The sequence below is a fragment of the Coccinella septempunctata genome, chromosome 1 (assembly GCF_907165205.1).
Source record: "Coccinella septempunctata chromosome 1, icCocSept1.1, whole genome shotgun sequence".
NCBI lineage: Eukaryota > Metazoa > Arthropoda > Insecta > Coleoptera > Coccinellidae > Coccinella > Coccinella septempunctata.
The window spans coordinates 69,946,244-69,973,721 of NC_058189.1; the positions used below are offsets into that span (position 1 = coordinate 69,946,244).

General features: G+C 38.1%; 1 protein-coding gene and 2 non-coding genes across 3 annotated transcripts in view; 1 reads left to right on the forward strand and 2 right to left on the reverse strand.

Moving 5' to 3' along the window:
• Nucleotides 1–27,478, forward strand: part of LOC123316537 (inactive tyrosine-protein kinase 7-like) — a 67,138-nt gene that overhangs the window by 12,576 nt on the left and 27,084 nt on the right. The window lies entirely within an intron of this gene.
• Nucleotides 3,409–3,481, reverse strand: Trnav-aac. The gene has a single exon. It is a non-coding gene; the product is annotated as a tRNA-Val (tRNA).
• Trnav-aac lies at nt 3,589–3,661 on the reverse strand. The gene has a single exon. It is a non-coding gene; the product is annotated as a tRNA-Val (tRNA).

A 27,478-nucleotide genomic window follows, 5' to 3' on the forward strand; every position in this document is an offset into this window, starting at 1 on the left:
TTTTAAATTGAAATGTTCCCAATCGGTAGAATATTTATTTTCAATCATTCCATTTTCTAAATTATCGTTCTAGTGCTGAAAAAGTCACTTCCGTCAAGTGCCAGTGAAAAATTCACATTAAGTTCATTCGAAAAAGAGCACTTACTTCTTGGTTCTCTATCATCCTAAGAAATTTGGCTCGATTCCAAATTCCTGAATTCATATACTCCATTCACTTTTATTTTAGCACTCGGTTGGCCATGGAAATTTGACACATTTCACTCTGTATAGTACGAAAATGTGGGGTTATGACGCTTGTCAAAACATTTTTGGGGTTTAAATCAACGCTATGTTGCCCGTTCTACGTAAAAGTTTCTGTTATTACGTATTTTATCACAATGTCGAATCTCTTCGGAAAATGTGTGACGAACATAATTGAAGTTTATACAAACTGATTGAAGGCATACCAAATCCAGTTATTTGCATGGAAAACACCAGAGATCAGTAAAATATCATAATATGCACTAGCTTGAGGAGACTTAATGTTCGTTATCTTCTTTGGCTAGAGTTTGAATACGTTGCATCAGTTGTAGATTTCAAAAACATTAAGCCGAAAATGAAATGCATATAATGCAGTGGTTGGGAATGGGTATCTCCCGAAGGGATTAACAGATCATTACGAGAAAGTTGAATTCTTCAACAAAAATCATCAATATAAGTGAAAGAAATTAAAGGAAGTTTCAAGTCAAGATGAACTTCACCTTTGAACAGAATTTTCACATGAATAAACAATTAACAGGATAACTGGCGCGTATTTGTGGCTGTTCATCTTAATACATAACATTGATATAATACATAATGATAATTAGGTATTTATTGGTACCTTAAGACATTTACAATCTATAGGACAAGTCAAATGAAAAATAGAAAAATAAATTTTCGGGAACTTATTCTACGATGACATTCATCGAAAATCCTGTAGTAAACTTTTCGCATTAATTCACTCAAACATAAACTTCTCAAATGCCACCACTTTTTTGGATTTCCCAATAGAAAGAAATTCTTTGTTATCCTCTTCATTCACAATCTTTCTGATTGTGGAAATATTCAGCTGAAATATAAGTCGTTTAGATTCAGATGAAACATTATATAGATTCTCTTACATTAAATATGTTCGCTAAGGTCTGACGTATTGTGGATTTCTAGAATATCAGGGTATAACTATTTGAATGAGCGCACCTGAATTCTAAATAGCACTTCCTGAAACCCAGTCTCTTTTTTTAATCACTTTCGGCATTTTCGTAATTATAAGAATTGATATTAGTTGTGGTAACGGCGTTATGACATTAACCACATTTCATGAGTGCCAACCTTACTCCGTTCTAGTTACAAAAACTTGAGAGAATTATTTCATGGCCAACCGACTGCTGAAATAAATGTGAATGGAGTATAGTTACCTTCTGTACATAATGAATGTATCGAGAAACCATAATGTTCGTAGCTTAGTGTGGGAAGATCCCTCGGAAAGAAAAAAATGACTCGAAGAGAATCTATCCGCTGTTGCAGAACGAAAGCACAAAGCAGCAGCGATGTCAAACTAAGCACGTGACCATCTCCAACGGAAATGTGCCGAGTCGAGCGTGGCCTAATTTAATGACGGTTGTCTTTTTCTTCATTTATTTCTAGTCTTCGTAATCACGATGTAATATCGCATTAGGCTTTATGAAAATTGACATTTTCTCGACGATCTTCCCTTCATTACAGGTTATTAACCTTCTCTTATTGCGATCTTGAAATTGTTCTGACACAACGGATCTCGCGTTCCGTCCATCCTCATGCAGCATCCCTCGGCGAGGCAACGCAAAAAACTGTCTAGCCGAAAAATCTCGTTCGATCTTCGCCAAGCTGGCAGATATATTGACGTGGAGATACAAAAACGAACGCACCTTGAAATTAGGTTGAAGATGGACGACGAAACGCGCGGTCTATTTTCGAAGTATCGAGGATCGTCGTAAAAACGAGGGACAATGAAAAAAGTCCCAAACCGAATTACGAAGATAGGTTTTGTATCGACTAAAATCGAGAGGATGCGATCGTCTGGACCTGTTTTCTACCGGTCCCCAACAAATTGGTAACTTCCGTTTCGAATTTCGATCTCGAAATTGATGGATTCTTCATCCTGCTCATTTCAAGGGTAATACCGAACAAGATAAATGTACAAGTTGGCCAAAATTCGTTGAAACAAAGAATGGTGAAAACCGCAGCCCCCTACGATACTTCGTTTTTGAGTTTGACAATTTCGTGAAGTTCTCCTAATTTTTTTTGTCCCTGAAGTTAAAAATCTTAAATTTGAATCTTCTACAGGCACTCTTTTACGTAGAATCCACTGACGAGCTTCAAATATTTTTTCATTTCGAATCATTAGCTGAACTTTAGTTTTTTTAAATAAAAACTTTTATTGAATTTGTTATTTTTGCCTAAGAAGGTTCAATCTTCAGATCCGTAACTTCAAAGACAAAAAAGTTATGAGGACTTTTCGGAATCGTCAAAATCTCAATTTTTGTTTATAACTCGAAATCTAAAAATGATAGACCGATTCTATTTTCAGATTTGGATTGGTCATGGAAAAAGAGCTAGAGAATGTGTCATTCGTTTTCTTCTAGCTGCAATAGTTCTTGGAGTTCTCTGTAGACAACGAATTTTTGCCCACCCTGTACACTGGTCAATAATTGAAGTGCATATTACTTAATTTTGCACTTCTGGTAAAAAAAATTACCAGATTTAACTCAACATAAAGTTGCTAACCATCTCCCGGGTATCGCAAAATATAGTCTCAATTTTTATCTCCCTTGCACCCTTCTTGCATTCAGTTGTAAACCGAACAGTTATCAATGAAGAAAAGACTTTTTTTGGTGGAAAAGAAGTATCCCTCCCCATCCAGACATCCTACCGATAATTTCGTTGTCCCTATCGCATGTTTTTCGTACCGAACTTCTGAAAAAATTAATGAGCACCGTATTTGCATTTTTTCTGTCGTCGATCGCGGACGCCAAATAAAGCGTCTCTCATCCGATATGCAAATTCTCCATCTACGAATGGAAATCTCGAAAACCGGGAAGTCTGCACACTCGCCTGGGACCTAATTGAACTCTCAATTATTTTGCGACGGGATTCCCGAGGCTTTTGTTTGTCGAGTACCTCGATATTCATCCGACGTAGATATAATAATGTCCCCCCCCGTATTGAATGAGCGTGGGGAGACGGACAAGAGAAGGGAAAAAATTATTTATTTTTTCGTTGCAGTTCATTCTGTAAGTGCAATCGACAAGAAAAAACATAATGAGAAAGTTACAACGAGTTCGGTGCTTTCCTGAAAAAAATTGATCATAATTTCCATGAATTTAATTCGAAACGTAAGAAACAAAAAATTGTTTCCGCCCGGGATCGAACCGGGGACCTTCCGCGTGTTAGGCGGATGTGATAACCACTACACCACGGAAACTTGTAAAGAAATTAGGATAACTTGAAAGAAGTAACAATCTGACTTGAAACCGGTTCACCAAACTGAGGATGGAAAAGAATTTCTGTGATTTCGTTCATAAAAAAAATTGTTTCCGCCCGGGATCGAACCGGGGACCTTCCGCGTGTTAGGCGGATGTGATAACCACTACACCACGGAAACACGTTGAATTTATCTAGATTCATACCCAATATAGACATAGGTCGTAAATATAAAAGTTTTCCTCAAATTAGAAATATTCTTCTCGTGGAACCGGGAAAAAAGCGTCTTTCTTTAGTGGAAAACAGGCCACCCGCTGTCTCAAATAACGCAGACGAGCTCCGACAGCCAAGTCATCGGGAAATTAGATTACCCTCATCTCCGACCGCGCGCCCCCGAAAATTTAGCTCACGTCGAGACTTCGCCATCTCTACCGGAAGTTTTCCCGTATCCGTCTAACGATTTCCCACCTAAACCCTTCACCGGAACGAGTGCACTATCATATCAACAAATTACGCCACCCCCCCGCCCGCGTTCTCTTGTCTTGCTCACAGCAGCACTTCCTCTAATTGGCAAGGGTTGAAGAATGCGCTAAAGAATGTACGTACACTCGCATATTGTACGACCGGAGAAAACATCTCGTAAGGTTTTCGAGTGATATAATGAATAACTGATGCTTCAGCTTGGATCGGTAGTAAGGATTACCTACTTATTGTTGGGTTTAGAACTTGAAGAATGATTAGCTACAATGATAGAATTGCAGCAATTTGAGCTAAATTTTGAATTGATGTGGCCGATATTTGATGAAAGTCTGAAATAAAAGTACTCAATTACTGGAACAGTGAAACATACTTTCAAATCAAATAACTATTCGAACTACATATACAGGGAGAAGCTTTTACTCGTACAAATATTTTAACAGTAGATTATTGAGGTCAAGAGAAACACTTTTTTCCTTTACCATTTTTTCCGATTCGGCCCTAATAAAAAGATATAGCCATTTTAAGTTTTCATAAGGAGCCCTGCCACCCTGGGGAAAACTAAATTACCTTCAGAATAACAAACTAAATCTATGGCACTACACATCTGTGGATTTTTTAAACAGAGTTGTACTCAGCCAAACCCAATTTTTCAAATTTCACAAATACTTTTTGATTTTTGAACATCAAATTACACGAAAACAGCGCATTATAGGTGAAAATACGAAGAATACTTTGTTACGAAACGTTCAAATATTCATTAGATAGCGTCCAACTTAATTTCAAGAGTTGGATTCTTTGAATTTTTAGAATTTGAATGATACAGAATGGTAATAATGAGAAAACTAGAAGACGTGAGTGATATCTTGTGTTGGAAAAAGATTCATGAAATAAATGAAAAACTATATTCCGAAATTAGTTTCATCCGATGAAACCGTTTGTGAAATAAAGCTGAAAGTAATATTTTTTATGGTTTTTCAACAGCCTGTACCTTTTAAACCGAGACGATTTGGAAAAAATGGTAAGGAAAAAAAGTGTTTCTAATGACCTCAAGAATCTACTGTAATAAATATTTGTGCGAGTCAAAAACTCACACTGTATATACAGGATGGGCAAAATTAGCTGGGATTGAGTGGCAGCTCTGTAACCGTAAGAGCTAAGGATAATATTTATATCCAATATTTAGAGAAAAACAGATTAGGTCAAGTTGGAAACTCACTGTAAAGTTGGTTAAGTGTTGATGGTTTCTGTATTATTTCAATTCAGCGCAAAATTTGTGAGATTCTGCCTCTCAAACCTATAGTTCGGAAGGTACACTGCTGACAGTGGTGAATTTGAGCACGAAGAAGTTCGATACTTTGTCGAATATGAAAAAAGTTCAGTCAGTGAACAGACTACGTCGCAATAGAAGATTCAGGATACAAGTATTATATCGACAAATAGCTGGCGTGGGCCACAGACCAACCTGCCGACCATCTAGCGAGGTGCCTTCGGCCTCTTGTAATTAACAGGTATAATAAACAAGAAGCGAAACGTGGGCGGAATGTACCGCCGTCAGAAATATGATTCAGAGAGGCATAAAACCGGGATTCCTACACGGCCCACTTGGATTTGCGATCGAGTGCGTATCCGTCGACTTCTCCCCGAGTCGGACAAAGAGCCGCCTGTGTGTGCTTGCTTATATAAATATGCGTTTCATCTCGGTCTCCGAGATGTGCTAATGAATTTCCTGCCTCCGATAATGATCCACTGACATAGAGATATGATCTGCAGTACCTGCTCGTTATTGAGTTGTCGACGCATCTGTTAATGAAGGTTTTTCTCGAAGATGTGCGGATTTTCCGAACGTGAACGCAAAAATTCAGCTTCGATTATTTTTCGAGGGGGATATTCGATTTTGGTTCATTATTCCCAATAACGAATCTTTGAAAATTCAACCAGCCCTGATATATGTTCGCAGTTTTCGTTAAAACACCTTTGGATAGCTTTCCGCGTCTTTTCTCTTCAATTTTTCCCGTAGAGTGGTCACTGATGTCGAATAGTAATCTCTGGTTATTGTTCTACCCTTATCCAAAAAATCAATCATGATTACTTCATGGCAATCCCAAAAAACTGAAGCAAGAACTTTTCCAGCAGATTTTTTGACACGAAACTTCTTAGGTCTTGTAGAACCAGAGTGTCGTCATTCCATCGATTGTGGCTTTTGTTTCTGGATCGTAAAAATATACCCAAGTCCCATCCATAGTAACATTTCGGTTTAAGAAGTCTTCATCGTTTTCAAATCGAGCACAGATCGAACGCGATGCTTCTACCTTTGCACGCTTTTTGGTCAACATTCAAACATTTAAGGATCCATTTCGCAGTAATTTTTCTCATGTCCAATTTGACGTGAACTAACTATATGATGAACGCGTTCGTATGAAATATTCTGTGCTTCAGATATCCATTTTAGCCCAATTCGACGGTATGATAAATTCATGTCATGAAATGCATCGATATTTTCGGGGACTGACGCAGAATTTGGCTTTCCCGATCAGTCATCATCTTCAATGGAAAATTTACCTTCTTTGAAGCTTGCAGTCCAATTTTTCACGGTCGCATAAGAAGGACATTCATCACCATATTTTCGACCTCAAACTTCACCAGTGTGATGTGTCAATACACTTCTAATGATTTGTTGTTCGTTGCTATGGTAACACAATATTTTTTTATGCATGGAACTGGTCTAGACTAACTAGATATCAATACATAATGCATACCCGTATAATTAGTTATCCTATAACATTTTCTGAAGAAAATTTTTCTTATTATGATTCAATTCCAAAGTATCAATTATTCGTTTCGAGATTTCTATGAATTATGCATAGACATCGCCGCCCGTTCTCATCTTGACAATGGGCGCCATATCCATAAGGCACGTTATATATTTTCCTTCGTCCATAAAGATGGTGCCCATCCTCCAGGAAATAATTAACGCGTTTCGGGTGATAAATCAATGGAGCAGCGTGAGCGGGCAAAAAGAGAAAAGATAACAGCCAACTTGATTATTATGAACAATCGTTAAACTGTTCGGGTTTCGAGCTTTTAGTCCCCGTTGTTCGTAATTTGATACCAGGCAGGCCGAAGTTACCTTTCAGAGATTTTCGGGATGGGGTAATTGACCTGTTAATGGCGGGTAGATCATTATCCACTCGTCCACATTTGATGCAATAATTATTATTCTCTTCTGATATTAACGAACAAATTAACGCTTTCTTCAAATTCGATGCAATTTGGCAAAACATCGGATGATTTTCGAAGGAATCTACTCAGCTTTCAGTCTTTCAGACTAATTTTAAAAGAACGAGAACTCCGACGATAGTTTTATCAAGATATGTCTGAGAGTTTAAAGTTCTTGGAAATGAAAATAAATGAGTACTACCATCTGAACAAAAACGTCCCTCAACCGTCCATCAGTCGGTTGATTTTCATTACCGTGACCGTTCGTTTACCTCTCCCGTCTCAAATCGCCGTTTCTCATCCGGGAATAAGTTAAGGATGCTGCTGCATCGCACATCATCAGAAGAGTAGAAAGAAAGGAAAACATATTGATTTTTCCGTTCTTACTGAAAGTTTTCCGCTACCGGGGTGGGTGAACCCGGCATGAGAAGGGTATAGAATAATCTACAACAAAGGAAGTTCAATATGTGCATGATCCGAATTCCTTTCTCGTCTGCATTTTCGAACACGTTTTTTTCGTCTGAACGATGTACCCGATTCCGATCTCGACAAGTTCATTAGATCAAGCTGTATCAGAATTTGTGTGTAAATCGAGTTTGTTATTTTTGTTGGATTTTTGTCTGAATTGATCGAGCGCGTTATTTGCAATTTATGAAATCCTGCTTCTGATATGGAGAATTTCTTTGGTTTATCCTAAAAACTGATCTACAAGACGAGACATGTGACGAAAGCATCGGTGGACGTCGTCGGAAAGATATGTTGGAAAATCACGTTCTAATACGAGGATGTATTGATATCATTGAAGATGATGACCGATCGGGAAGGCCAGTTTCTGTGTCACTCCCCGAAAATATCGATGCAGGTCATGACATGATTTTATCAGACCGTCGAATTGGGCTAAAACGTATATCTGAAGCACTGAATATTTCATACGAACGCGTTCATCTTATAGTTGACGTCAATTTGGACATGAGAAAAATTGCTGCAAAATGGATACCCAAATGTTTGAATGTTGACCAAAAGCGTGCAAGGGTGGAAGCATCGCGTTCGATCTGTGCTCGATTTGAAAACGATGTAGACTTCTTAAAACGAACTGATACTATGGATCAGACTTTGGTACATTTCTACGATCCAGAAACAAAGCAACAATCGATGGAATGGCGACACTCTGGTTCTCCAAGACCTAAGAAGTTTCGTGTCTAAACATCTGATGGAAAAGTACTTGCTTCAGTTTATGGGATCGCCATGTAGTAATCATGATTGATTTTTTGAATTAAGGGTAAAACAATAACCGGAGATTACTATTCGACATTACTGACCACTCTACGGGAAAAAGTTAAAGTGAAAAGACGCGGAAAGTTATCCAAAGGTGTTTTGTTCTTGCAGTACAACGCGCCTGCACACAAATCTCATGTTGGCATGCAAAAAATTCGTGCTTAAGGGTTTGAATTACTAGAACACCCCCCTTATTCATCAGATTTGGCTCTATCCGACTATCATCTCTTTCCTCAATTGAAAAAAAGGTAAAAAGGTTGTAAATTTTCTTCCAACGAGGAGGTCTGGTTTACAGAGCAAGAGGAAACATTTTTTTTGAAAGGTCTAGAGATGTTGTTAGTTCCCTGTAATAAATGTATCCAATAGAGGAGAAATTTTGGTTGGTTTTATAGTAGACTAAAAATTTTTCAATATATCCTCGTATTTGTAGATTTCGACGGATAAATAATATTGTTAATTTCGCATGAAGCATCATTAAAAAATATCAAGAAATTGAGAGGTTTAATTATTTCCACTCTATTCCAAAGGGAATAGGATAATAATTAACCAAAATACATCTGTCCTGCTTTTTTCCGGAAAAATTGCTAATAAAGCGATGAAAATAATTTGGTTAATTATATTGCAATTTTTCTACGTAATCCAGATATTTTTGGGTTCTAACGCTCATAAGTTATTCTGAGTCTAACGAAAAATCTCGGGAAATATGATAATAAGTCGCGGTTTTTCGAAATTTCAGGAGATGAAAATTGGGGTAGTGAACAGAAGAATTTTCCATTTATCCGAACTGGCGTGGGGGAAAAAGTTCGAAGAGTCTCGGGCAATAAACATCCCTGCCGTTATCCTCCCGACGAGAAACATTTTCAGCCGAAAAATTCTCGGAGGAATACCAGAGCCTCCCGTTTCAACCCTTCGCGGTCCGAAATTCGTTTAACGAAGTGGCCCGCTTTTCACGAAAATACAATATCTTCCCGGGTAATGGGAATCGAGGTGAGGATTTCCAATTTTCCTTTCCCGACTGAAGCGTCGTTCCGTTGGAAAAGTTGCGAAGCGATATGAAAACATTTCGGCTGGTTGCGATGAGTTTTTCGTAGGGTTGAACAATACAACTTGATCTCGCCATTAGTGTTGATGTTATAACGCTCGTTGTCTGCTGAAAGTACCTACGGAATTATCTCCCTTTCATTTTCATTTTTCTTAATAATGAACGCGAGAAATGGTCTTTTTGCTTGACTTGTACATTAATGCTTGGCCTCTAGATCCCTTTCATCAAAAAATGCCCTTTTTTGAAACCATTTGTGCCTGGATGAATAGATGCGAAGGATCTCCTCATTGGGTTATAGAAAAGTATGTTGGTATACAAGAATGGCTCTCTTAGAATTCAGGTTTTCTTCGGATATTTTGATGGTATCCATCACAACACTGTCTTCTTACTCCTTTTTCCCTTGTTTTTGGTACTATTCGGATTCCACTACATATTTGCTTTTGAACGTTAGACAAGAATCTCCATAAAATAATATTACAAGTTTCTTGTCGCTTTACATTTTCTGCCCGACACCTATACTCCATTCAATTTTTTTTTAGCAGTCGGTTGGCCATGGAAATTTGACACATTTCACTCTATATAGTTCGAAAATGTGTGGTTATTACGCTTGTCAAAACATTTTTGGGTTTTGAATCAGCGCTATGCTGCCCGTTCTACGTAAAAGTTTCTGTTATTACGTATTTTATCACAATGTCGAATCTCTTCGGAAAATATGTGACGAGCATAATTGAAGTTTATACAAACTGATTGAAGGCATACCAAATCCAGTTATTTGCATGGAAAATACAAGAGATCAGTATAATATCATAATATGCAGTAGCTTAAGGAGAGTTAATGTTCGTTATCTTCTTTGGCTAAAGTTTGAATACGTAACATCAGTTGTAGATTTCAAAAATATTAACCCGAAGATGAAATGCATATGATGCAGTGGTTGGGAATGGGTATCTCCCGAAGGAATTAACAGATAATTACAAAAATGTTAAATTCTTCAACAAAAATCATCTTGCTTCAATGAAAGTAAAAGGAATTAAAGGCAGTTTCAAGTCAAGATGAACTTCAACTTTGAACAAAAATTTCACATGATTAAACAATAAACAGGACAACTGGCGCGTATTTTTTGTGGCTGTTCATCTTAATACATCGATATAATAATAATTATTAGGTATTTATTGGTACCTTAATACATTTACAATGTATAGGACAAGTCAAATGAAAAATAGAAAAATAAATTTTCGGGAATTTCTACGATGACATTCATCGAAAATCCTGTAGTAAACTTTTCGCATTAATTCACTCAAATATAAAATTCTCAAATGCCACCACTTTTTTGGGTCTCCCAATAGAAGGAAATTCTTTGTCATCCTCTTCATTCACAATCTTTCTAATTTTGGAAATATTCAGCTGAAATATAAGTCGTTTAGATTCAGGTGAAACATTATGCAAATTCTCTTATATTGAATATGTTCGCTACCGTCTGACGTATTGTGGATTTTAGAATATCAGAGTATAACTATTTGAATGAGCGGACCTGAATTCTAAATAGCACTTCCTGAAACCCTGTCTCTTTTTTCAATCACTTTCGTCATTTTCGTAATAAAAATTGATATTGGTTGTGGCAACGGCGTTATGACATTAACGACATTTCATGAGTGTCAACCTTACTCTGTTCTAGTTACAAAAACTTGAGAATATTATTTCATGGCCAACCGACTGCTAAAATAAATGTGAATGCAGTATATGATCTTCATCCTCTACGTCACTTTTATTATTTTCAAGTTTTTGAAACCTCTAACAATAACTTCTTCCGAAGTATATACCCTGCAATCAATCCTCAGCAGCACATTTCTACAAAAAAGAGGAAAATCGAAAAGCTCTACGAGTACATATTTCGATAACATCATGGGAAATATATGAATTCAAATTTGGGCATCTTGGAGTCTTGGAGATCGGCAGAAATAACCCGATTCGGGCCTGCACGCGTCCGATGAAAGAAATTCGAACCTGTCTGGGAAGTTAATTAAAAGGGGCCCCGGTGGCTCCTCAAGATAGCCCGACCTCATATTTTCGAACCGTCGAGATCATAAAACAGGGAAGGTTGCCGAATTACGAACGAACATGTTGACCGGGGAACCTGTTTGTCATAATTAGCCATCTTTTTGTGTTTCGGTTCTCTCTTCTTCTCCCGCCGAAAGGTTCAGCGGTGGTTCGATGAATTTCGCAGGAGTTTCGATCGCTCATGAACATCGGATATTTTTATATTTATTGTGGTCGTAGAGCAGATTCGAAGAGGGTGTTCAGTTTTTGGATCTAAACACTCAACAAACCCGAGCTGTTTGGAGAAAACCACCGACAAAAAATCTATCGAAATATTTTTATTTTTTCCTTTGTTGTATGAACTTGGAATTTTTTTTTTCTGGCACAACCTGTAAGTAGGCCAGATACCTTCAGTTCTTCTTTCAGAAGACCTTGATGAGACCATTTCTCGCTGAGCTGTCTCTGAATTGAAATATTTGTTTTCGATCATCGATATTTTAGCAACCAATGGTTAAAACAATTCTCTACAATATCCAGCCATCTTTTCCTTCAAAACAAAAATAATTTTCTATTGTTTACATTAACTTGAGGAAGCAGGTTCGATTTGAACAGACATTTTTGGCTGTAATACTAAATACTACACGACATAAATGGGAATTTGACTCGTATAAATATTAGACGCGGACAAAGTAGATTCTTGAAGTCAAAAGACACACTTTTTCCTTTAACATTCTTTTCGAATCTGCTCGGTTTAAAAGATATACGGCCTGTTGCAGGAAAGTCCATTAAAATTTAATCCTTCATTAAAATCTTATTCCTCCATTTTTCCCTTCAAAAATGACAGTTTTAAATTTTGAAGGGGCATCCAAGCTTAAAGGACTTTCCTGCAACTGAGCCATAGACTGTTGAAAAACCATAAAAAAAATTATTTTTAGTTCTAACTCACAAAGGGTTTTATTAAATGAAATGAATTTTGGAATATAGTTTTTCATTCATTCGATGAATCTTTTTCGAACACAAGATATCACCCACATATTCCAGTTTTCTCAATATGACCATTACGTATCATGAAAATACCAAAAATTCAAAGAACCCAACTCTTGACACTAATTTGGACGCTGTCTAATGATTAATTGAACTTTTTGTAAAATAAAAGTGTTCTACATATTTTCTCGTATAATGCGCCGTTTTCAAGTAATTTAATGTTCAAAAATTAAAAAGTATCTGTGAAATTTGAAAAATTGGGTACTTTGGCTGAACGCAACTGTGTAAAAGATCCACATATGTGTAATGTCACATATTAAGAGCTAGTTCTTCTAAAGGTAATTGTGGCACAGCTCATTATGAAAACCTAAAATGGCTATATATTTTCATCAGAATCGACTCGGAAAATATGGAATTAGAAAAAAGTTTTTCTTTTGACCTCAAGAATCTACTGTAGAAATATTTGTAGGGGTCAAAGACTCACCCTGCATATTTCAATGGATTATTCTCGTATCCAATAAACATGACCTCGAATCCTCCCATCGAATCCCAAATGTAAACGCGCATACCCCTCCCCGGTCCCCTAAATGCTTGTTTTCTCACCCCCGGGTTAACCGATTGAATGTTTGCTTAATTCGAAAATTTTCCAACATCGGAACTGTGAAATATACGGCGGCAGTTCGAAAGAGATGCGATGGCTGTGACTCATCTCCCCCTGAACGGGGCCCACCCATTGGAAACGGGGAAGTTTCCCAATTAAGCTAAATGCGACCGGGGGCAATTCCTGACGACTTACGTAGATCTGATTACGGGAATGCCGGGTATATATTTTTCGGGATATCTTGCTCTTTTCCCGTCCTCCGATTTGCATCGGGAGAGATCGGACTCGGAAATTATGGAAAATTGATAGTCTGAAAGCGTTGATGGGGGGTTCAGGGGGGTCGGTGAATTTTCGTGAATGGGAAATTGGGGGTTGATACTTAGCGGTAATTAGGGCGCATTATTCAGGTTTATTCTTATCGCTTCGATTTTTCACAGGATTAGTCTATATCGCGAACCACTATAATTCTAAACTAAAAATAATGATTATGCAATAGGTATTTTCACTAATTTCCCGAATTGTATGCATAGGTAATTTTCGTTCCATCGCACTAATGTGAAATTTGTAATAAATGAACAATATACTAAAACAAAATCGTCAATACCTTCTTAGTTTTGGATTTGACAGCTGTGAATGGACACTGAAATGATTCACAATCGACTTATTACAGTTTGATGTGTTCCTAGACTTTTCAGTCTTCGAAAATGAGCCACAAACACAAAATAATTGTTGATTGACTTAAAATCTTTCTTGTTTTCTTCGGAAACGCAACAGTCTCTGATCACATAACCATAAAACTTCCTCCTAATGAAGTAGTTTCCGAGAAAACATGGATACGCCTGTCACATAACCATTCTGCGACAAGTCACAGGTATAAGCTCAGAAGAAACTGCTTTTTCTGCAACGCCATGAATAGCTATTCCCCGGAGTATACGAGTGTGAGTGAATGTTACTTCTTCTTCAGTTCTTGGTGGAAACGATTGTTAAGATCCAGTTGGAAAAAGTAGTTTACATTGGAATAGAATTTGGGTTGTATTCGTAACGAATCAAGATCTGTTTTTTTCTTCGCTTGAGATATCTTCTTTTACCAAACAAAACAAATCAAAATACTTACTGTCGGGTGAGAATTGTCATCACTTCTTCTCAAATTTTAGTATGGTTCTGCGAGCGTCACGAAAATTGAGAACAAGTTCAAGAAACACTACTTTTTTCTCTATAAGTCGAATCGGTACTACCTACCCCTATTCGGGATAGGTTCTAACCTAACTTTTGTCAGTTCTGTCAAACTGACGTGGATTTGTTCACATATGCGTTTGGTGAATGTTAAAATCTCAATTTCTCGGAATCTTTTTGGTTTTTCGAATCTGGCTCTAGGGTTCAGAGTGTTATTTTGGTACGCTTATTCAAATAGGTCAAATGGTCAAATAGAGCGATTTCCAAACCCTCTACAGGGCGAGTCTTCGACTTGTACGTATATTTTAACAAAAGGTTACTGAGGTCAAAAGAAACTCTTTCCCTCAACTATTTTCTCCAATTCGGCTTGGTTGAAGAGATACAGGCTGTTCAAACGCCATAAAAATATAATTTTGAGTAACATTTCAACTGATATTCAAAAATAAAGAGATATCTGTGAAATTCGAAAAATTTTTGCTCTGCAAGACCCATAGATGTGGTTCATCACAGATTCAGTTTGTTATTCAGAAAGCAATTTTGTTTTTCCATGGGTGACATAGCTCATCATGAAAAATTTCGATGCCTTTTCATCCAGTCCGAATTGGTAAAAATATGTACCTACAATTGAAAGACTCCTCTATATACCAGCGAAAAGCTGGGAGGACCGTTTACGCATGATACTCGATATGAGTACCGAATTCAGTTACTTATAGTATGATCCGAAAAAAGTTAATACGACGAATAGAACTTTTTACGCCAAATGACACCTATATGGCCCATAAATCGAAACGTACCAACAGTTAATTAAGTCACGCATTTCGAGATAAAATTCCTGTGGTACTTCGACATAACTCATACCGCGACTAAAAACGTGTTCAATCTTGTTCTGATCGTCGCCGGTTGCTACTAATAGTACTAATAGACTTCGTATCTTATTAATGGCGTACTCCCATGATAATCTGGAGCGAGTAGAACCGGCAAATTTATGCGTCCCGTATGGCCGGGCATCGAAAAAGAAGAGAGAAACGCACAGAACTACATTCCGCGGATTTTTAGCCGTAAGAAATGATATTGAATAAAACATGGACGGGATATTGGGTTGGATTCTTTGCCTCGGCTCGGATGCCGAGGGAAATCGCGCGAGTGACATGGAGCTTGACGCGTGTGGGAAGTTTTATTTGCCGATATGCATACGCACCAAGATTATGTTGGTTGTTGGTTTTCCTGCTGGAAGCATTCTTATACGGAAATTGATGAAGTTATTTAATAACTCCTATTCGTACTTTTTTGCACTTTACATATTATATGTAAATTAATATTGATAATGTTAATGATGATTGTCAAATAAAAGGTACCTAAGTTTATATTAGTGGGTACAACACTCTCTTTGTAAGGTCTTGTGTGAATTTGTTTTACTAATGTTGAAGAGGAACGTGAAGAAAATTTCCTTATTGTCCTTGTTAGTACGAATACGATGAATGATTGTCAAGCAAGTGGTGGTAATCTACAAAGGGCATTCAACTTCTCAATGGAAAAAAGCGATTGTTGCTAACTGTAGTATTATTTGTGACGCCAAATTGAAAATTAAAAAAGACTGATGATGGCATTACAATAAAGGCGAAATAAAAGGCTTGATATTCAATGATGCATTCATTCAATTTTCAAAATCCATCAAAAATGCGAAGTTCTGCAGCCAGTTCAACAAATTATTTTAGATTAGAATCCCGCCCTTAAATACCTAAGTGGTCATTACAGGAGCGCTTAAATTTAAGGCTAGCTTTAGCCATTTAAATGTCACTTAACAGTTGGTGCAACGTAATTTAAGTTAAGGGTTCATTTTAAGGGACACTTAGCACAAAGTGCGTTTGGTGCAAACGGGTCTAAATGAAATAGTCCAGCTCAATTCGGAATGACTTTACTGACCGTTCTATGAGTCGGAAGAAAGATGCAGTCGATCGAAAAATACGAGTGCCAATTCCGAAAAGGAAGAAGAGTTATGTTCTCTGGTCTGTGGTCGCAGCTGCTTTTAATCACCCCTAGGCGAGGCAGATAGCGTTGCGGTAGTTGTTGTAATTCTTCGTAGATTTAATTGAGATTCTCCGCAGAGCAGTGAGGGATGGTTAAGTATTCAGGGAGAAGAAGGAAGGAGGACACGATAGATCTCCTGGCCTGCTAGTATTATTTATATAATATACAATATACACACTTAGAGTCATTCGGGGTAACTGAGCGTAGTGGGTAAGTGTGCGCAGTGCGTATATCTCGACTATGCAATGTATAAAAGAGGGGTTCATTTGGGTGAAGCAAGGGCGCAGAATCGCCATATTAGTTTTTCATAGGAGTGCGCCGTTCCACGTTTCTTTAACTTTTTATTTGCAATCAATCAAATTCACTAGTTTTCTTGTTAATTTTTAGCATCTCTGCAAATTCTGCCAGATCCAAGTTCCGAGTCCCTCAGTGTTAAACAATATTTTATTCGATCATGCGCATTATAACTCTCTTAGCTGCTTAACTCTATAAGAACGTCAATTCAAAATTTGGCTTACTGGGGAAAGTGTGCGCATTTATTCATTACATGGGCATTAGTTCAGTGAGTAATAAATTATGACATTGTTGATTTTCTTGGTTAAGACTCGATCAATATTGTCCTATTTGTACAGAAAAATATGAAGAGCCACCAACAGTTGAATGTATCAAGTGTTGTGTTCACCAAGAATTGTGGCATGAACAATAAAGCACTGCTTGTAAAAAGGCGCTCCTGTATTGACAATAAACAGCATTTCTCTAATATTGTAACATTTTGATGACATTATTTTGTAATTTGTTTCGATTTTGTGGTTCACAAAGCACTGCGTTCACTTACCCCGTGAGGGTGCGCACACTTACCCGCAATACGGGGCAAGTGAACGCACTCCGACTTTCTCTATTAAATTCTTTTTTGCGGAAAGAAAACGTTTTTGTTTGTTTGCTTTTTGATGTTTTTTTATAGATTAGAAAATTCTCTATCTCATGAATATGTTTTAATTTTCCTAGCTTCAACATTTGAAACAGGGTAAGGCTTGAAAGGCAAAAGTGCGCATAGTTGCCCCGAATGACTCTACATCTGATTTTTTTTGACTCATTTTAAGTCGGATAGTGGCATTCTCTCGAAAAGTCGCTGTGAGAATTTCAAAAGTCTAAGGTGAAAGTTCGAGCTCTTTTCATTCCTAGTATCAATCCGCATACAAACGTTCCATAAACCGATCCGCATCAAATATCAATTTCGTGCTCGAATTTTCAACGGCGAATTAACATACCGCGCATTGAAATTCCTGTCGAATCGAATTTCAAAAACGCGTTTATTGCGAATTCCTTTCAAAAAGAATTTTTCCGTGGCGTGTCGACCGAAATCATGACCATTATCATATTCGCGTCTCGTTAAGCGGGGGCTTTTCCACCCCCCAGAGAACCCCCCCAGCTTATGCCCCCGCCGCCGCAGCTCGGGCATTATCCACTCCTCCTCCCACAGTCCTCGACAATAAAATATTCACGGGTCTGAGGACGGGGATCCGCGCGCTTTGAGGAGAATTTTTCCCGGATAACAGCTTGTAACGAATGAGCCGAAAGATTTTTTTGTTTGATGTCCCCGCAGAATAGTTATCACATTTGCGTAAGTGAAGAAAATGTGGAAATGTTTCCTCTGCAGCAAATGCGCTTAAAAGGGTGCTCATAGGATGATGATGGGGAAGTGTGTGTGTGATGAAAAATTATGGTTTCACGGGTTTACTCTTTTACTGGAGACTCAAAGGGTTTCTTTTTCTCTCTCTATCTCTCTGCGTGTGTAATGTAGAAGTAGATGTAGGTACGTATAAAAGAGGAGAGTATAGTGTATTGTTGAAAATAATGACTTTAAATACGAACTTCAGAATGGAGAAATACTTTGATAATTCACTGATATTCGATGAAATTTCTTCATCCTTTTCGAAATATCAATTTTAATTCAGAAGAAAGTGAAAAAATTCAACTTCCGATGGTGATTCTGAATTTTCTGTCGAAAGGTTAGTTCATTCGGCAAAATTAAGTTTTCAGTAACAAAATAAGGCTTTCAACGCATTTTTTCTTCTGAGGATAATTTAACGATGATTGGTTTACGAGGAGAGACCAGAAAGTTGATGCACCCATACGTTTATTGAAAAAACAACGAAAATACCTAGGGAGAAATCATTGGAATGACTATGGTTGGTTCAATACGAGGGGTGCTATTTCTGTATTGAGAAGTGAAAACAGTAGAATTTCCCGGTGAAATCTGCCATTGCCATCTTGGAAAATGATGGAAAGATGAATAAATTTAGTAGACATTTTATGCTTACTAGAAGGTAATGAAAAAAATTTGTTGCTGTTCTCACTTTTGAAATTTGATTCATTGTCGAACAAATGAGATTCTTGTGATTTGTTGCTAAACGTAACATTTTCATCGATAAAAAAAATGGGGTAATCGTTAATTGAAAACAACCCTAGTCCACGCATACCTATAGGCATAAATAATTGGAAACTGATAACAGACGGCTTGGCTTGTTCGACCTTCACCACCCTTCCTCCATATTTCCCATTATTCCAATAATACGACGGGCAACTTATTAAATTTTTATACTCGACCAACCGTCGTCGTCACACCCGATCTAGTCCGATATTTCAGAATCGTATCGCACTCTCTGGGGGTAGAAACCCCGCTGATGAATCATAACCGGATAGTAGTCGCGTATGTGCGCTATAATGGCGCAAAGCTGCTTAAATAATGCGGCTATAAATGTCAAGAAATAGAAATATATAGGATGGGGGGTAGACGTTACCCCGGTGGCGAACTGTGAATTAAAAGGGTCGTGTATACGTTGTTCTGCTGGCTCGTATACGGCTCACACGTAGAAATAGAGTAGTCAAAGTTATTGGACGCGTTTTATATGAAACTAACACGGAATATACCTACATAAGATCAAGATATGTGTAGAATCATTGAATATATCAAAGAAGAAACGATTCCCCAAAAACCTTCATTTTGCGATCGTTTAATCAAAATTTGGCGAGGATTTTTGGATGAGCCAAATTTGAGGTGACGTGAAATCAATTTTTTTCAAGCGGTATTATCAAATTACCAACTGAAGAAAGGATAATGTCACCCATTAAAGAGCTCCCTCTGTATAACTAGATTCGATTTCCACAGGTTGAATGGGAACAAAGCGCTCCTAAGAACTAGAATTCAACTCGAGGTCTTCGTACCTTACCACACACACACATACAGACAGAATTTTGTCGCACGGCAAAAAAGCCATTAACGGTTTCTGTATTCAGAAGCTGCGAGAGGTATTGAACTTGACCGCGGAATTGTGTCTTTACTGCCACCTCGACAAAGAACAACGGCTACTACTTTAACACTGTGCGAGGAAATTGTTATCTTCCGAGCTCTATTGTTATGCTTCCCCATTCCGTTCTTTTCCATGCGATATTAATGTTCTCTGTGTGATGAACATGTGGCCAGGTAGTCAAGAGGGCATAAGGTGAAACAAATAATTTCTAAATGATCAAATATCGAATTAAAGATGATAATACTCTCTTCAAGTCCAGCTTTATGCAATAACGTTGTCATCTAAATGATTCGCTCATGAGAAGAACTTATAATAACATCAATAAAACAAAAATAAATCAGCTTTCTAACATAGAAAAGGTATTATCCATTATAAATCAGAGAGTAAGGCGAAACTTGTATTGTTAAATTACAAAAGAAACCATCTGAAATTTAATCGATTAACAAGATATTATAACAAGCTAGGTATATGAAAACTTCTGAATAATCGATATCATCGATAAGTTCAGAGCTATGTGCCCCATCATAATAAGTGCAATTCGTTTAATTTGACTATGTTTCTGATGAGTAAAGGAAGCTAACAATCAGGCGTGATAATACATAGTTTTTTGCATATTACATTCATAACTGTGAAAGTAACAACTCACGCTGCGTTGCAATTACATTGTTTTAATGAAATTTCCGAGAAACATGACAATTTTCCGAACGAGTATCAAAAAGATCAGTTTAATTGTCAGGTACACCGCGAAACACTTGAAATATTTACCCGTTTCTAGCCCTAGGACTGCCAAGCTTTCACATTCATTAAAAATGCCGAAAGGCTATGCGAAGGTTCGTTTAACGACCGTGAATTTCTTCATATTGATAAATGCACTATATTCCACAATGATGAGTTGTTGAAACGATTCTCTTCGAAACGAAATCCATGCTAAAAACACTCATATTGCTGCCTGCAACCCTACAGAAGCCTAAAAAAGCACAGTCGAGTAAATTCATCAATAATATAACACTTTGTTCTTAAAGACAAATAGTCATTGCTGGTAAATTTTCACAGAACACTCATGCGAGGAAGAAACGGTAATGGTATGATTTATAAAGTGCTGGTGCATTCACCAATTTGCAACGGTTGAGTATTAACCCTGAATACTCAAAGATTCTATGTATGTAGTTTTGCCATTGAGCAATTAATAGTTGATTACTGGATGGTTTTACACTCTTATCCTCTCGATTTAACCATTCAATTCAGATTTTTATTCACTATTTTCAATTTTGAACCTTTAGCATCTTACAGGAAGAAGCCTCCTTGAAAGAATTCTGTATAGGGATAGTTTCCACATAAAGGATAAATGAACGCTAATCTTTTCAAGATTTTCATTTCCATTGAATGTTTGTACGTAGTCCTTGAAAAGACTAAGGCTATAAATAGACACAGTCTCTTGGTTACCACTTCATCAGACAACATAAAAGAACAGGTGTTCCATTACATGCCTTCATATAGAACTGCTGAAAGCATGAACTTTATGAACCAACAAACAAGGCAGGGTTTCCTGTGCCTTATTAATTCTATCACCGTTCTAAGATTCCAGGACAGCCCTAAAAACAAGATATTTTCACTATACTCAAACCGAACCTTCTTCATTCCCATCTCATCGCCATTTTCATGGAACTCTCACCGGTTGAATTAAAATTTCACGAGGCACGCTCCTGTCGTACTTTCCGAGCTGTCAGAACTACGAAAGTCCTAACCGATTTGCCGGATGGCACTCTCTTCTTCTTCTTATCGGGCCGCTTTTTATGGATCGTAAAAGCTTGAGTGTAGGTGAATATGGGGACGTTTCTCTTGAACGTTTCACCGTTAAGTGGGACCGTTCCGAGAGTTTATTCGTGACCGAGAAGTTTGACGTTGATAAGGCGGGTATTATTGTGCACCTTCGGTTCCGATCATCGGTTCGAAATTAAATGTTGCGCAATAAAGAACGGAGTTTGATTATGCTACAGAATTAATGAATTGATAAGAGAGCATGAAAATCGAAGAAAGGTCCTATAAAATTCATGTGGTGACATTAATTTCCCAGATTTGTTACCCACTCCTATCGCCAACCACTTTGAAGTAAAATCTAGTCGACCCTATAAAAGATGCAAACTTATTGGATCTCCGCAGCGTAATGGATTTCAAAATTACTCTCTCCTTTATCAATTGGAAGGGTTTGGGTTTTTGTGCAAGTACTTGAAATATATGATAGGTTCTTTGAGATTCTTTGAGGAATTAAATTCCATTGCTGCAGGTATATTTAGAGATATAGCTCCTGTATAAATAGGTTCATTATAAACTAAGAGTTGAGCGAATTTTTTTCGTATTCGAAATTCCAACAAAACGTCAAATGCCACTTTGAGAAATACGATTCTTGGCGTGCAAAAACAAGACTTTCTTTCTTCTTCCTTTCCGAGTTTCCGTTGCGTGCACAATTTTACAACTCTTTCTGGAACCCCTGTCTCTGGCTCTGAATCACATCGGTGAAATCGGTGCATTAATCCGCTCGTAAAACACGTGAAAAGATCAGACATGAGGACGTAATAAAACGGCCTAATGAGCAGTGTAAGTTTTAACTACGCATCGCCGACTATTTAACTACTTATTTGAGGACAGATGATGCTGATGTTTGTCTCTCTGTAACTAATTCCCCGAACGCTAATATTGCTCATTTATGAAATATTCATTTGAACGTTGATTTCATTGAAATATCCCACTTTATCGACATACGAATACGCAGATTTTCCACAACCGGGTATTGTTAGTTTCTCTCTACCCGTTTTGCTAGAAACATGCAATAATGAGTGATATAAAAGCTGAGTTATTCCTTCCCTCGGATTCCGTACATTTACCTGTAACCGATACTCGAACGGGGTAAAGACTCGTACATAATGTAAATCGGAATAATCGTCAAGTCTCCAAGAGGGCGAATGTTGCTCTGTATGGTCCTTTGACGAGGTAATTAACTCCCAACTCGGGCGTAATTGATGGGCTTCGTATATAGTAGAACAAAGTTATGAATCTAAATATTAATTCTCCCCCGGCTACGATGTTTATTTGGCTTATGGGAGAGAGTCTTTATCCCGAGTTACAATGCGATATTACTTTCAGTTCGACGACGTTTCGGGGGATTGCGGTAATTGGCAGGAATAAATGGCGGAAAATCGTGTTCGGTGGTTGTTTCGAATTAATATCCTGCGGATGTAGAGATGTCTATGGTCAAATTATGGCAATTTTAATTCATCTCCTCCTTTATGAAGGCACTCGTTAAAAAACTGCTTTTAGAAAGTTAAGGATTGCGATGTTTTCCACAGATGCGTACGATTTGTACGCACCTCAATTATAGTGAAGTCTTCTAAACTGCTCTACAAGAGTTAGGGATATCGTATTCAATCGTTTTTAAAAGTATGTAAGAGAAAATCGCTGTAAAATCATTTAAAACTCAATAACAACTTGAATCGATCCAATAAAAATCAGTATGAGACATTTCGTCAATCTGGTCGCCTTTTTTCTGAAGTTTGGTTCTTTGCATATGCTTCATGAATATTCTATGAAGTCAGTTTATCAACGGCTTCGATTTGAAACGAGTTTTCTGAAAATGCCAAGACGTAAATCAACAAACGCTGAGGCTGATAGGGCTATCGGAATGCTACAGGATGGCCTAACTCAGGTTGTTGTAGCGGAAAGGCTCCAAGTCAGCCAAAGTGTGATATCTCCACTTTGGAATAGGTTCAGGGAGACAGGTTCCGTGTTGGAAAGACCAAGGCTTGGTGGGCGACGAAAAACAACACCTGCTCAGGATCGTTTCATCGCCGTTTCGGCGAGAAGAAACCCTACATCAACGTGTAGAATACGGAATACCCTTCAAAATGCAGATGGGGTCCAAGTTTCCATCGAAACCATCAGACGACGTTTGAGAGAGGTGAATCTTGGTTCTAGACGACCATTAAGAGGACTTCCATTAACACGTGACCATAAGCGTCTAAGACTGGAATGGGCAAGGCAACATATCAATTGGAACGAACAATGGCGTAATGTCCTTTTCACTGATAAATCCAGATATGGACGATTTTCAGATTCTCGAAGAATAAGGGTATGGACAATCCCATGCATAACCCTTAATCGTCGCTATGTCCAAGAAGTCCATCCATTCCGAGGGGGTAGTGTTATGGTATGGGCCGGGATATGTTTCAACGGGCTCACAGATTTGTCCTGGGAATATGACCGCCTAATACTATAGGGAGCATGTCATTGACAATGTTGTGCCAAATTTTCACGCTGCTATTGGTGAAATCAATTTCTAGATGATATCGCTAGACCGCACCGTGCAGCCATAGTTGAGAATGCGCGCGAGGAGCTTGGTATTCCACATTTACCAATACCTCCGCACTCACCAGATTTGAATTGCATAGAACATGCATGGGATATGCTCCAAAGAAGATCTCCGCTATATTCAAGGAGTCAATCCTTTTCGAGGTGGTCTAGGATGGACTCTGCTTTCGACTGTAGAACTGATTATGAATACTAAAAACTAAGAAATCCAGGGCATATGTTGAGAGTACTCTTACAACATCCCGTAGCTATTGGCGAAGATTTCGTTTTAGTGGATGATCCCACCTGATAATTTTCTATTCATCAACTTTTCTACAGAACGGTGAAAATCTTCTATGAATAATAGTAAATTTATGAAATAATGTTTGTTTATCCCTCGACCGTAGAAAAACCTCCCGTAAAGCCACTTTGCCGAACAATATGAATCCCGAAACGATCCAACTGTCAATATCAACCAACGAAGCCAGACAATGCAATCATAAATTTCTCCCGAGCTAATAAACAACCCGCGCCTCCCATATGTTCGCCAATTTTCTATGTTCTTCCATCTCTCGCACAGACAACGACCGACGGTCCATCAAAATTCAAGACGTGTCGTGTCAATTCTCCCGGCCGGCGTACAGTCGGCGACGAAAACCGTGCACCGGCCGGCGTAGCACGTGTTCCGCACGCCGTCCCCAAACTCGCTCCCCGCACTGTACCGTGCGCGTAACCATAGAAACGGGTCGATGTTTCGGTCATAAAATTTTATGGCCTTTGCCGTGGACGCACGCAGCCGGCGTCTTGACTCTGTGATTCAACGGTCGACGTCTCGTCGGGACGTCGGCAGCGCCGTTATGTCTGAGGGATGCTCGTAAAACTCAATGGCGTACACGGAGGGCTCGGATGGTGCGATAACCTCCCCGATCGCCCGAATATAAGCGGGAAAACTTTCGGTCGAACTGCGGGATTATTCGGGGTGGGATATATTTTATTATGGGGGGTGGTAATGTCTGTCTTTCATCCCGTCTTATTCGTTCAGGTCGACGTTTAATGAGAGGATGTGGAAGAACCTCGCTTTGCGGAGAATTAATAATTTTGCAGAAACTTCCTTTACATTCCGATTTTTCTATGGGTATGTCGTTGAACTTAGAGACGCTAAATGGCGAATGCGCGAAAGTCCGGTTTCTTCAATTCTAACAAGTTTGTTTTGAAACTGAACTTACTCAATTAACAATTTTCTTTAGTTTGAGTTATAATTATATCCTACTGCTGGCTCTCCAGGATGAATTCGATGAAATTTATCCATGAACGGACAACTTTTTGAAGAGAAAACACACTTCACAAATATCACTTTACTATTGCGCCATCTAAATGATATAGAGACCAAGTTGATTGCCTCTACGTCTCCAGATGGAGGAGATGGACTTTTTATAGAAGTTTCCGAACTCCATAAAGTTATAGTTGATAATTTATCTTTGAATTATAGAGTTTACCCAGCGTCGGCCATCAAATTTATAGAGTAAAGGATTGTCGGATTGATTCCGACATTTTTAACAATTTTATATTCGTATCACCACCAACCTATAACAAATTATAAACCTTACCTTCTTCATTAATCATTGTTTGTTGCTGACAACTGCATGAAAATCCGTGCAGTATTTTTTGAGTGAGTTATCGCCAACAGACAGACAAACAGAGGTGGCAGGGGACATTATTTTCGAATATGTAAAAATTACGAAAATTCACGATAAGTGGGCTATGGAATTCAGGCTGAAGAGCTCATAGGCGTGAAAGAAAAGAGTTTACTTTGACGAGCGTCGAATTAATTGACTCATCAAAATAAAATAAGAATTTTGTAGCCAAAAGTTGGCCACACAACGGTTTCAGCTAGACAGTAATTTTTCACAATTATCTGAGGTGATTATTGCCTCGAATCAGTTTGAGCGAGAATTTGCAGAAGAGATTTTTGAAGGGCGTATGTGTAAAATACTGTCAGCTTTCGATTGAAATATATTTCTGTTCATTTAGGCTATTATTATATATTTCCGACAAACTCTATAATATCTATGTGGGAAATTTTCTTGTTTTTCTATGTTTTTTTAACTTTTGACATTATTCATTTATGTGTCTTTTGACTTTGATGTTGAATTTTAAGATTTTACCTGATGATATATTGACTACATACCTGATCAACCTTTCCGTTCAAATGAGTTATAGTCGAGTTAACAACTACTTCATTTTATGAATTATTCAAAATCTCTTACCGCCGATATGAAAAGTTATATGTACCATACGATTTTCACCGAGGTTTTTCGAAGTTCATTTCTCAGAATGCCTCCGATGAAAAATCAAATAACAGTCACGACAATTAGTCTCTATATTATCGATTGTTCGTGTGAACTCCGTATTATTCGTCAGAATTGGATATCTTATGGCGAATTAACACGTGAACGTATACCTAAGTTTGCATCTGATTTTCACAACCTTGCAGCAAGGATAACGACATGAAAGTAGCTTAACTAAAATTATCGGGTGAAACGAAGTAGATTTATCGAGTCGTAAGTCTTGCAAAAACGGCAGATAATTTCTTCAATTTCTGTATTTGTAACATCACACGCAGGAAAAGTGATTAGGAAATTTCATTCCATCATTTTTACCATCCATTTCTCAGGGAATGGTGCGAATAAAAGTTTCAAGTTGGCATATTTCATTAAAATTGATAATAAAGAAGCATTAATGAGCACGAAATGATACTAATTTGATGGTAAAGTGCTAAATGAACATTTCCTTTGAGTTTTTCTTCCTTCCAACACACCATATACGTATTGTATATAGAGGAATTATCCTTTTTCATTTCATAAGGTAAAAACCTCACGTACCGGGTCGCAAATCCGACGGGCGGCCAAATCGAAAAACGAAATTACGTCCCTGCAGTGGCACGGGAGGAAAACGGGAAAATGAAAAATAATAAATAACATCAAGAAAGCCTCGCGGCCGTGCTGCGAATGTCGCACACAAAGACATCGTAATTCGTCGTCGGGCCATGTGCCCCGCTCCTTCAGGATTTCGGGCTTCGGGGAGATTGCTTCTTCGACCTGTCCCGGGATCGCGGCCTCCGAGGGCACGTATCCCGTTCATTTGGCCGCAGAAATGTAATTTGGTCCTCGCACGAGGCGGGGGCGTCATTAGGTTCGACGTACGGTACAGAAAACTTATATAATCCGAGTTGTGGTAGAGATAAGCTTTATCTGGAGGAGTACAGGATGTTCCAAAATCGATGGAAACTAGAAGGGCTAGAAAATATGACACATTTCCGAGTTTTTTTTCAGAGAAACAAAGAATGGTGAAAATCGTATAGCATCCTAGGATGGTTCGTTTTTGAGTCATAAGTAAAAATTCAAATTTTGACGATTTCGAAATGTTCTCATAAAATTCAGCTACAATATCGACCCGGGTCATTTTTTTTGACTGAATCGAGGTCGTAGATTACGAATATGCTATTAGTTTTTC